Below are 10,861 nucleotides of genomic sequence, written 5' to 3' on the forward strand. Positions count from 1 at the left end.
ACATAAAATTCTGGAAAAGCACATGACTCTACATGACAGATGAGCAGTTGTCAGGGGAAGGATGGGGTAGCAGGACAGGAGGGGCTCTAGGGAACTTTGGGGGAAGGGGTGATACAGATATCCCGCATCTTGATTGTGCCGTGTTCACAATGTATGCACACGTCAAAACTTAACACATATCTGCATCCATTGTATGCGAAGTATACATCAATAAAGCTGTTTGTAAAAGCTGTATACCCCTGGCACCTGAGTGGCTCAGTCGGTTGGGTGTCTGACTCTTGATTTTGGCTCAGGTCATGATCCCAGGGTCATGAGATCAAGCCCTGCACCGGGCTCTACAGTGAGCACAAAGCCTGCTTAAGATTCTCTCTCTCTCTCTCTCTCTCTCTCCCCAGCTCTCTCTCTCATAAAAAAAAATTATTATATGCCACTGAATTACTTTCAAGGAAATTGAAACCTGTCCATGTCCCCATAAAAATTGCTCTAAAACATGAGCTTACCGACCCTCTAGACTGAGTCTTTGATTCATTCTTTAACCCCCAAGACTCAGTACAGCAAGCAAGCATTTAACACTCAGTACTCCCCATTTCCACAGAGGCCTGGTGGTTTCAGGCCGCCTGTGCTCATTGTGTTCTCTCCCTGCAAGTGACCTCCTGCTTCTTTCTTCTGCTCTTCACGCTTTATTCCAGATGCAGCTCAGGAATCTCCTGAAGCCGAGTCAGCCCCCTTCTTGGGCTCCTGTAGCTCCTGGGCATATTTCTTGCCTCTACTCACCCCTTCCATGAACCTGTACACCTAAAGGGGTTCTTAACCATTTATCGTGCCTCAGTCACCTTTGGCAGTCTTGTGAAGACTTCCCAGAATGAGATAAACTACACAGGCGCGTGCAGTGAACTGATCACGACATATGGTTGTCGAACTATCAAAACACATATTTGATGTAATAACACGTGCCTTTTTACGGATGTATTAAATGACAATATCCAGCGGTAGGTCAAATAACTGCCATTATTTCAAAGTAGCGATATGTATATGCAATATTTCAAGAGAGCTGCACACAGCTGTGATAGGATATGTATATGAAAATATATGTGTTTCCTGGTGACCACGGGTCACAGGTACGGCTGAGGCTACTGTGTCTTCCATCGCCGTTTCTCTCTGAAGGAAATACTGCGTTCCAGTTAGAGGTTACTGAAAATGTAATTTTTTCTCCATTCAAGTTCACAAAGCCGCTGAATTCCATCCAAGGACAAGGATCCATGGACACCTGAATAAGAACTGCTCTTTAGAGAGGCTGTGTACTATTTATCTTTGTGTTCTCAGTGCTCTTAGCCACACAGGGGGCAAGGGAAGCTTAAGGGCCCGGGACAAAACACCGTAACGATAGCAATGACAATATTACGTAGGAATTCAAAAACAAAGACAAATAATGTCTCCGGTTAATAATTGTTACCATCGCTGCTAGTATGTTTCCACCAGACTATGTCCTGGAAAACTGTTCGCTCAATGCCAAGGAACTTCAGATACATCTACCTGAAACCCCATCGTTCTTTGGCCACCTTGTGACATAGTCTGTAATTCGCCAAGTGTTAACATTAAGCCAGGAAAAGAGAGTATATAAAGACTGAGGAGATCTAGCGGAAGTCAGCTCCCTCACCATGACCTCACTGTGTCCATCCGATGTGACCTTCACATGGATGGTGTGGCTCTAGATACATGAGGAATGTAAGAAATTCCCTTGGCTCAGTCTTCTCCTCCTCATTGCAGCGGACGATAACGCAAGATGCTTTGTCCCAACCACGCCTCTCTCTTAATATTTCTAAATACTTCCTTTCTTCTCTTTACTGTTGCAGTTCTTGTTGAGAGCATTTCGTAAGAGTGTAAAAATAATGAAGTAGGCTCAAGTGAACTGGAGTAACAATGGAGCACCTTGTGGGGAAAAACCCTGTTCGCTGTGAATTTTCACATGACCCTCTTCGGTCTCATGCTGCAGATTCAGCCATGCGCTCTGGGGCCCAGCTGGCGTGTGGAGGCTCAGGCCACAAAAGGAAAAGGCATCTCGTCCGCTTCCCACTCTGTGGGACCCATTTCCTCCAGTATTTGAGGAGGACTGGTTTCTTCACTTCCAGCAGAGTTCACGTGAACTAAGGTGAGTTTAAAATTTTGACCTTAAAGCCTCTGTTTTCACTCCCACCCAAGAAGTTTTTAGAAGCCACTCTTACCCTAAATCAGTCAGATTCAAAAGAATGTTGAGCAAGCCTGTTATCCACCCACACCCCTACTCTGTCGGAGCCCTAAACATCTGCAACATTAAAAATGAGATAAGCAGTTTAGGAAACAGTATGTGAAGATAGTGGCTTGTTGCCTGAACAAGGACTTGGGAGGTCCCGCAGAACTACCGAGTGAGGACAGACCCCCCCTTGCTGGAGGAGAGAGGCACAACTCTGAAGTAAGCTGGCTGATGTGCAGAACATTCTGCCTGTGGCAGAAATGAGCGTCTTTCCCGTCTCCACTCTCTCGCCCTTCGTCCACAAACGTGTTCAAATTGATTGCATTGTAGAGTAGTAACAACTACCTTTACACCACTTCTCCCCAAAGTTAGCAAACTGCCACCCCATTATCTCTGTGTTCTAACTTCTTAAGCGCAGTCCACAGCTGGTGTCCTCACTTCCTCCCTATTGCTCTCTTCTCTAACCTCTCTCAACTCTGCCTCCAGCCACCAGCCTCCACGCTGGATTGTAGTCTGTAAGAAAGGAGAATGTCAAAGTCAAGGACTCCATAATTGCCAACTGGATCCAATGGATGGCTTGGAGTCCTTGGCTGGCCCAGTCCAGATGGCACCTGACACTCCTTCCACCTGAAAACAGTCTTCCCTGCTCTCCTTCTACCTCTTAGTTGTACCCGCAATGTCTAGTTTGACGTCCACATTTTAACCCAAGTTCAAATGGTTGCAAAGAATCTAGTTTATGGTGCTTTGTAACGCCAAGATCCTTAATAGTCAATAATTGTACATTATTCTTTTTTTCTGTTTTAAGTCGTATTTTCCATTCCATTTCCCCACAGGTGTTTTTCTTAGCTTTCCTGAGATATGAATCACATATCATACAATCCATCCACTTTGAGTGTATAATGCAATGGTTTTTGGAATATCCAGAGTTGGGCGATCATCACCAGAATCCACGATAAAACATTTTCATCACCCCAAAAAGAAACTTTGTACTGATTGGCAATTACTCCCCTTTCCCTGGTCCCCTACCACAGCCCTAAGCAACCACTAATCTACTTTCTGTCTACAGGTTTGCTTATTCTGGGCATTTCATACAAATGGAATCATACAATATGTAGTCTTTTGTGACTGGCTTCCTTCACTTAGCATAACGTTTCAGGGTTCATCCATGTTGCAGCATGTATCTGTACTCGTTCCCTTTTATAATCCAATAATATTCCATTATATGGATATACTACATTTTATTTATTCATCAGTTGGTGGACATTTGGGCTGTTTCTACTTTTTGGCTATTGTAGACACTGCTGCTAGAAACATCCATGTACAAATTTTTGTGTTACCCACAGATGTTAAACCCAATTTATTTCTATGTTTCAAAGTCTTTTGTTATCAATAAGCTTTTCATGTATCTCATCCACAAACTATATACATAAATTAAAAATTAAATTAAAAATTGGAAATAAAAATTAAAAGAAAAAAGTTTCTGTGACCATAATTCACCAAATACATGCAAAAAAATTGGACTGAATAGTAATACTGAGTAGTAATAAATTCCAATTATTGGTAATACACAATCAAAGCATCAGAAGTATATTGCAAAATTTGACAATTATTAAACATAATAAGTAAAATTTGGAGGGGGTTCCTGGGTGGCTCAGTTGGTTGAACGTCTGACTTCGGCTCAGTTCATGATCTCGCGGTTTGTGAGTTCAAGACCAACATCGGGCTCTGTGCTGATGGCTCAGAGCCTGGAGCCTGCTTCTGATTCTGTGTCTCCCTCTCTCTCCCTGTTCTTCCCCCACTTGCGGGCGCTCTCTCTTTGTCTCTCAAAAATAAACTTAAAAATTTTTTAAGTAAAATTTTGTTGGAAATATATCCATTACTAGAGATGAACTGGGTTTATTTTCCAAATATTAGTTCATGGGTCTGTGGATGCCTTTGAATCACACTGAAATAGTTTGGCATAATTACATCTTACTACATTTTTTTTCTTTTTTTTTTTTTTTACAGATGCAATCACTGAGAAACACTTCAAAATACACAAGTGAGGGCACCTGGGTGGCTTAATCGGTTGAGTGTCCGACTTTGGCTCAGGTCATGATCTCACGGTTTGTGAGTTCGAGCCCCACTTTGGGCTCTGTGCTGACAGCTCAGAGCCTGAAGCCTGCTTCAGGTTCTGTGTCCCCCTCTCTCTCCACCCCACCCCTGCTTGTGCTCTGTCTCTGTCTTTCAAAAATGAATAAACATTAAAAAAAATTTTAACAAAATACACAAGTGAAGGAATGGAAGTATTCTGCTTATCCCATTGTTGCTCAAATCTTTGACATCCAGGCTAGCCAGAACCCCACAATCACTTTGTAATCTGTCATCAAAAATTATGTTTAGGTCTCCCTCCAAAAGTGCTAAAAGCAAACAGCCAAAACCACCTGATTCGTAAAAGGAAGTGTGGCCCAGTCCTTAGTCACTCACTTTCTCACACCTGCGTCAGTGTTTAGAATGGCCCCTTTGTTTGGAGCCCACGTTTTCGTTCACTCCCCAAACACATCACAGTAAGATGGTAGGCAAGAGGGGTGCCTGTTTGCTGTAAAGTGGGAAGCTGACTTGTTCTCAGGGGGGTCTGTTTCAGAAAAGGGTGTAAATATGGACAACGGACACCTGAAAATTGCTTCCCTCACCCAGACTGTGATTTCATTTCCTACAACCACTTTGACTCTCAACTCCACAGCTCCAGATCAGCCTCCACTGAGGCCCAGACCCGCAGCCCACAGTGCACTGCTTGGCCAGCCCTCAGGTCCCTCAAGAGTCCCACATACAGCTAATCTCCCCCCAAATCTATCTCCCTGCCCATCTTCCCAGGCACCCTCATCCATTCTGTTCACCACCCTGCCACTAGATTACTATGCTACACTGTGCTACTATGATCTAGTCGCTGACCTAGTTGAAATCCTTCATGGGTGCCCCAGATCTATCTTGAACTTTTGCACATAAAGCATCTCCTCCAAGAGACAGAGTGAAGCCAGGTCCTCTCCAGAGAAAGGGTGCAAGTTCTCAGCCTCTAACCTTCTAACACCCAGCTAAGCCACCCAGGAGACAGGATAGGTTAGTAGTTAAAAGGATGGACTCTGGAAAGGGGCTACCTGATTGAAGGCAGTCATTCGAGGGGTAACGTTGGGTGAAGTCTTTGACCTCTCTGAGCCAGTTTCTTCACGTACAGAGGATAATAATACTATCTTTCTTAAAGGGTAGGTATAAAGATGAAATGATGAAATGTGTATAATATGCTTAGTACAGTGTGTGACACATGATAAATTCGAGTAAGACCTCAATGGATCCTAGTGGCCAACATCATGAAATAAACCACCGATGTCTTAAGTTGAGAATCCAAAGCCATTTCAAATTGGGAAAGCCCCTTTTCCAGCCTCATCTCCTGTCTCTCCCCAACGTTTCCCCCACAAGCTCCCCATACCATACCACTTGCTCTCCTCCTCCTCTCTCCCAAATCAGCTTTTCACAGCCCTGAGTCTTTGCTTTCAGCCTTCCTCTCAGCTAGAATTCTTTCTTTACCATCTGCCTTGTGAATGGCACCTTCCCAACAGCCTCCCTGGTTGTTTTGTCTCAAGTCTCCTTGGCTGATCACTCTTCTTCTTCCAGAACTCTCAGAGTTGGAGTGCCCTAAAGCTCAGTCCTTGGACCCCTCCTCTTCTCTATCAATGCTCCCTTTATGATCTCCCTAAGTCACCAGTCTTTAAATATTTATATGCTGATCATTTCCAAATATGTCACCAGATCAGACCTCTCTTTCCACTTATTGACCTCCACTTGGATATCCAGTGGACGTCTCAACACGGACAAATGTGAAGTCTTAGTCTTACCCGCAAGTCTGCTTCATCTATCTGCATGTTGCCCCCCAAATGTTGCTGGCAAATTCCAGCCTTCCTACTGCTCATGCCAAAAATATTTCATATCTAACCCATGATAAGTCCTACTGGTTGTACTTTCAAAATATGTCCAGAATCTGATCACTTCTTATCCCCTGTACTGTCATGAACCCTGGTCAGAGCCATTATCCTCTCTTGTCTGGATTAGTAGTCTCCCTGCTTCAAACTTGCCTCTGCAAGTCTATTCTCAGTATAGCAATTGGAATGACCTTTTCAAAACCTCAGTCTCATCATGTCCGCCTCTGCTCAAAACCTAGCAATGGCTCCGTATTTCTTCACATTTCTTTCATTATAAAACTCAAAGTCCTTTTTTTTCCCTCTTAATGTTTATTTATTTATTTTGAGAGCAAGTGAAAGCGAGAGCAGGGGAGGGGCAGAGAGAGAGGGAGAGAGAATCCCAAGCAGGCTGCACACTGTCGGCCCAGAGCCTGACATAGGGCCCAATCTCACAAACTGTGAGATCATGACCTGAGCCAAAATCAAGAGTCAGATGTTTAACTGACTGAGCCACCCAGGTACCCCCTCAATCATTAAGATAATGCTTAACAGTCCAACTCCTTTACTTCTCTAACCTCACTTTCTATTACTTCCCCTCACAAGCTCTGTTCCCGGCACACTGCCTTCCTTTTTATTCCTAAATCTGGCCAGTAGGCAATTTTTTATTTGCCTTAGCTATTTTCTCTGCCTGAGGACCTTCCACCAAGATCCCCACATGACCAACTCCCTCAGCAACTTCAAATCTTTGCTTATATCTCATCTTCTCCATGAGAACTCCCCTGACCCGAGCTGGGGCTCAGACATAGCCACCTGAACCCAGAGCATTTCTATTCTCTATGTGGTTTCCCAGGTTGCTCTATGCCAGAACTAGTCTTACCTGGGCCTCTGAGGAAGTGAAAATTAAAAATTCACTTTGCTGAGTCTCTCCTCTGGTCCCACGCTAGGTCTTGTGAAGAAAAGGAACCATCCTGATTTCATAGGGATCAAGTCACTTGACCCAGATCACCAGGCTTATAAACAACAGAGACGCAGAGCCATGTCGGCCTGATGCCTACACTGCACCCTTTCTTCAGACCACTCTGCTGAATGCTAGATGCTCATGTCCTTGCCCTGCCCCTCTACCTGTAGAATGTTAGCCTACTTCCGGTTCTGGAGAGTCAAATGAAAGGCAGTCAGCTTAGGGGTTTCTTTTTTTGTTCTTTTAATGCCAAGTCATTGTGTTATGTCCATCAATCTAAGCTTGAAACAAACAAAACACATGTGTAATACATTCCACGTTTTCATCTATAGGTGCTAATGACAGAATCGCTTTGAGCAAGAAGGTGTGCTAAGTTAGAATCTTGCTCTGCATCCCGCTGGGCTCCTGGGTGGCTATTTGCAGTCTTCCGGCCCTTTCTTCTCTTTCTCCCGTCCCCACCCCTCCTTAATTGTTCTCCAAGAGAAAACAAGAACTCCAACCAACTGATGATGTTCTTTCCATATTTAACATTCCTTGTCGGTGAGTAGTCATTTTTATGAGCTAAGAGGCACTCTCCACAGTGACACCAGGGCTAGAATCATTCTCCTGGGCTCAGATTCTCACTCTGCCACTGTCTAGAAGCGCTATGCGAATGATTTAGCCTCTAAGTTTTCGTATACTCAGCTTTAAGCTATTAAAAACAAAAGCTCTTCCTTTATGGAGACTGTAAGGATGTTCAGAGAGAGTGCAACGAGGTACTTAGCACTGTCGCTGCACAGAGCAAGTGAACACTCGGCGGGCAGTACTTATTTTGTTGTTATTCCACAGGTGCTGGCTGGGAGATGTTGGTGCCCACTGCTCCATCCATGACGCGATCAAGCCGCTGCTCCCCACCCAAGACTCAACACGCTCTGGAAGACAGTCATCTTAACTGTTTCTATAGTCAACATCCATCTCGTGAAATGACCTTATTTGTTAATACTAGTAAACAGAAATTTCTGACTTCCTTGTTGAAGGAATGTTGTCATTGAGTTCCGAATGCTTACCTTAAAGGGAACCACTTTCATATCATAGAAATAAAATAGCCACTCTAAATACAAATGGTTACGAATTTTATCTTTATCTATAATCCACATTCCCAGCAAGCGTTCTGTAAACTTTCTTTCCGATTCTCAGGAAACTGCAGCTTCCTGCCACTTCCCCTATTAATCCAGTTGTAGTCACATCTCCTCACTGTCTATTCAACTACATGATCAAATAAGAACACAGACTTACTGAAAGGTCGACTAAAGTTAGACATCAGCTCTCAATATCTAGTTCATTACTGTTATGCTTTTATGATTAATTCTTTGAAAGAAAGCTAATTCAAGAAGCTTAGTTATGCAAAACTTCAGAATAATGGCAAAGACCATTTCTTTTTTCCTTTTTCTAAACATTGTAAGACAACTGCTTTACCATTTATATTCATTTTCACTTTCCAGGAACAGGAAGAAATATTTAAAGAATTTCACCAACAAATCACCAGACAGAAAGAGGATTTACCAGACTATAGAAATCTCTGAAAACAAATTCAAAAGTTAATAACAAGTTACTATGCATGATCTCCCTTCCAGTCTTCTTATTCGTATCCAAATAACAACATACCAGCTAGCTGCTCACAGTTTTATTTTCTGCGGTACTTTTCCTAGGTGCAAAATGTTTGACCCTGCAGACTAGGTGACTCAGCACATTCAAATTGCAGACCTCAGGTTTAGAGGGTGGATGACCTCCTCTCCTCCTGCAAGTACTGCAAAGAAGACACCAGGATGGAATTTTCTTCTTCTTCTTCTTCTTCTTCTTCTTCTTCTTCTTCTTCTTCTCTTGAGGTTTGAAAGGTCAAAGATGCTAAACATATGCCTCTCTAACAATGAACAAATGAACGAACGAATGAATGAACAAATATAAAACAAAGAGAAATAAGATTGGCAGAAAAACAGTTCTATCTGATTGCTAAAGAGATTATAGTACTGACACATTAGCATTTAAATTGCCCCAGGAGGACATGGGGGGAAATACCTCACTGATGCTAAGGTGGTAGGGAAGCTGGTCAAGTTTGCACCTTTTTTTCTACTATTGTTTAACTGGAACGGTTCTTTCCAGTTCATCCTGTTCCAGGACGAACAGACCACGGTGAAGGTGAAACAGGCATTAAGAAAGCTAATAGTTCACACAAAGGCAAATTAACTCTTTTTTTTTTTTTTTAATTACAAAGACGATGAAGCTGAGTAATGGAGACTTTTGAGCACTATGCTTTTCTAGCGATACATATACTAGTGGTTCCCCAAACTTGCAGATGATCAAACCACAAGGGGAGGTTTTTATAAATGTACATCTACAGTCCCCTTCCTGCCCCCAATTCTGATTCAGTAGGTGTGTGGGGTGGGGCCCAGCAATCTGTAAAACACTCACCCCACCGACTCCTTTGCAGGGCTAAGTTTGGGATCAGACAGCAGATAAACAAAGGTGCAGCAAAACAAATGGTGAACCACACCTCCCCCAGCCCGACTATAAATCTTGTGGATAAAAGAGAGTTCTTGTAAAATTTAGGAGGATGCATCCTCGAATGCTAACGCTGTTAGTAAATATCAGTGGTATTCTTCATTGTCTTAACTTTTAAAATTCCCAATGAAATCCTAACCTTAAAAAGTTATTTCAGGACATGACCTTGTCTCCCAGTTCCTGTTTATAGTGATGAGCTCCACATATCTCTGCGCCTGAAACAAAGACTCCTGAGCCAGGCCCTGTGTTTGCTAATTTCCTTCAATTCGCTCCCTTAATCTTCACAGCAACCCCTGGAAATAGCTACTCCTATCCCTGTTTCACAGACGAGGAAGCGGAGGCTAGGAAAAGCAAATCATTTTAGGGATAAAGCCAAGATGTAAACGATGTCTCTTACTGGCTTGGTTGGGTTGGTTGGTTATTTGGAGGAATTTACACATGAGATTTGGATCTGTTCTTTAAAAAATCTCAGGCCGGTAGAATCCTCAGACACTTGGCAACATCGGTTGGGGTGGGCATCGTGCCAGGTGCCGGGCAGATACGAAGAGATACAAACAGCTCCCTGCCAGAGAAGGGCCTTTCCTGGCCCCTCACAGGGTGGTGGAGAGGAAGAAGGAGTGATCTCCCACGAGGTTCTTCTGGACTGCGTTCAATTATCCGTCCCATTGTCTCCAGGAGCATAGTCTTTGCCATCTGAACTGTCACATCTGCACTCTTGATTCAGAAATGTGTTCACCCAAATCGTGGGCGCAGAAGGCCGTGTGAGGGACACTGGTGGGAGGGGCTGACTGGGGCCCTCTTTGAAAGCCTTCACAGAGGATGTGGCTTGCGAGCTAAATGTTGAAGGATGAAAAAGACTTCACTAAGCAAAGGGGAGAAAGGGTGTTCTAGGCCCAGAGCAGCATGTGCAGAACCTGCCTGGTCTAGCAGGAGACCTTAAGGCTAAGGTGCAGCTGAGGGCAGGGGCCACGGAGTGGGGAGGGAAGCTACACAAAGACAAAGAAAGGGATTGTATGCTGTGTGAGGAGTTTAGATTTTAAAACATGCACAAGGAGCCAACAGTGGTTTTAATGCAGCAGTTACAAGACAGAATTTGTATTTTATTTTATTTTTTAATGTTTTTTTCATTTTTGAGAGAGAGAGAGAGAGAAAGAGACAGAGCGTGAGCGGGGGAGGGGCAGAGAGAGAGGGAGACACAGAATC

The 10,861-nt window shown here is 43.6% G+C and overlaps 1 long non-coding RNA gene across 1 annotated transcript; it reads left to right on the forward strand.

Moving 5' to 3' along the window:
* Positions 1 to 1,777: 1,777 nt before the first annotated feature.
* On the forward strand, positions 1,778 to 8,236 carry LOC122212273. The gene is made up of 2 exons (XR_006199087.1): positions 1,778 to 2,149; positions 7,949 to 8,236. It is a non-coding gene; the product is annotated as an uncharacterized LOC122212273 (long non-coding RNA).
* The last annotated feature ends 2,625 nt before the right edge of the window (positions 8,237 to 10,861 follow it).

The sequence above is a fragment of the Panthera leo genome, chromosome F3 (genome assembly GCF_018350215.1).
Source record: "Panthera leo isolate Ple1 chromosome F3, P.leo_Ple1_pat1.1, whole genome shotgun sequence".
Lineage (NCBI taxonomy): Eukaryota > Metazoa > Chordata > Mammalia > Carnivora > Felidae > Panthera > Panthera leo.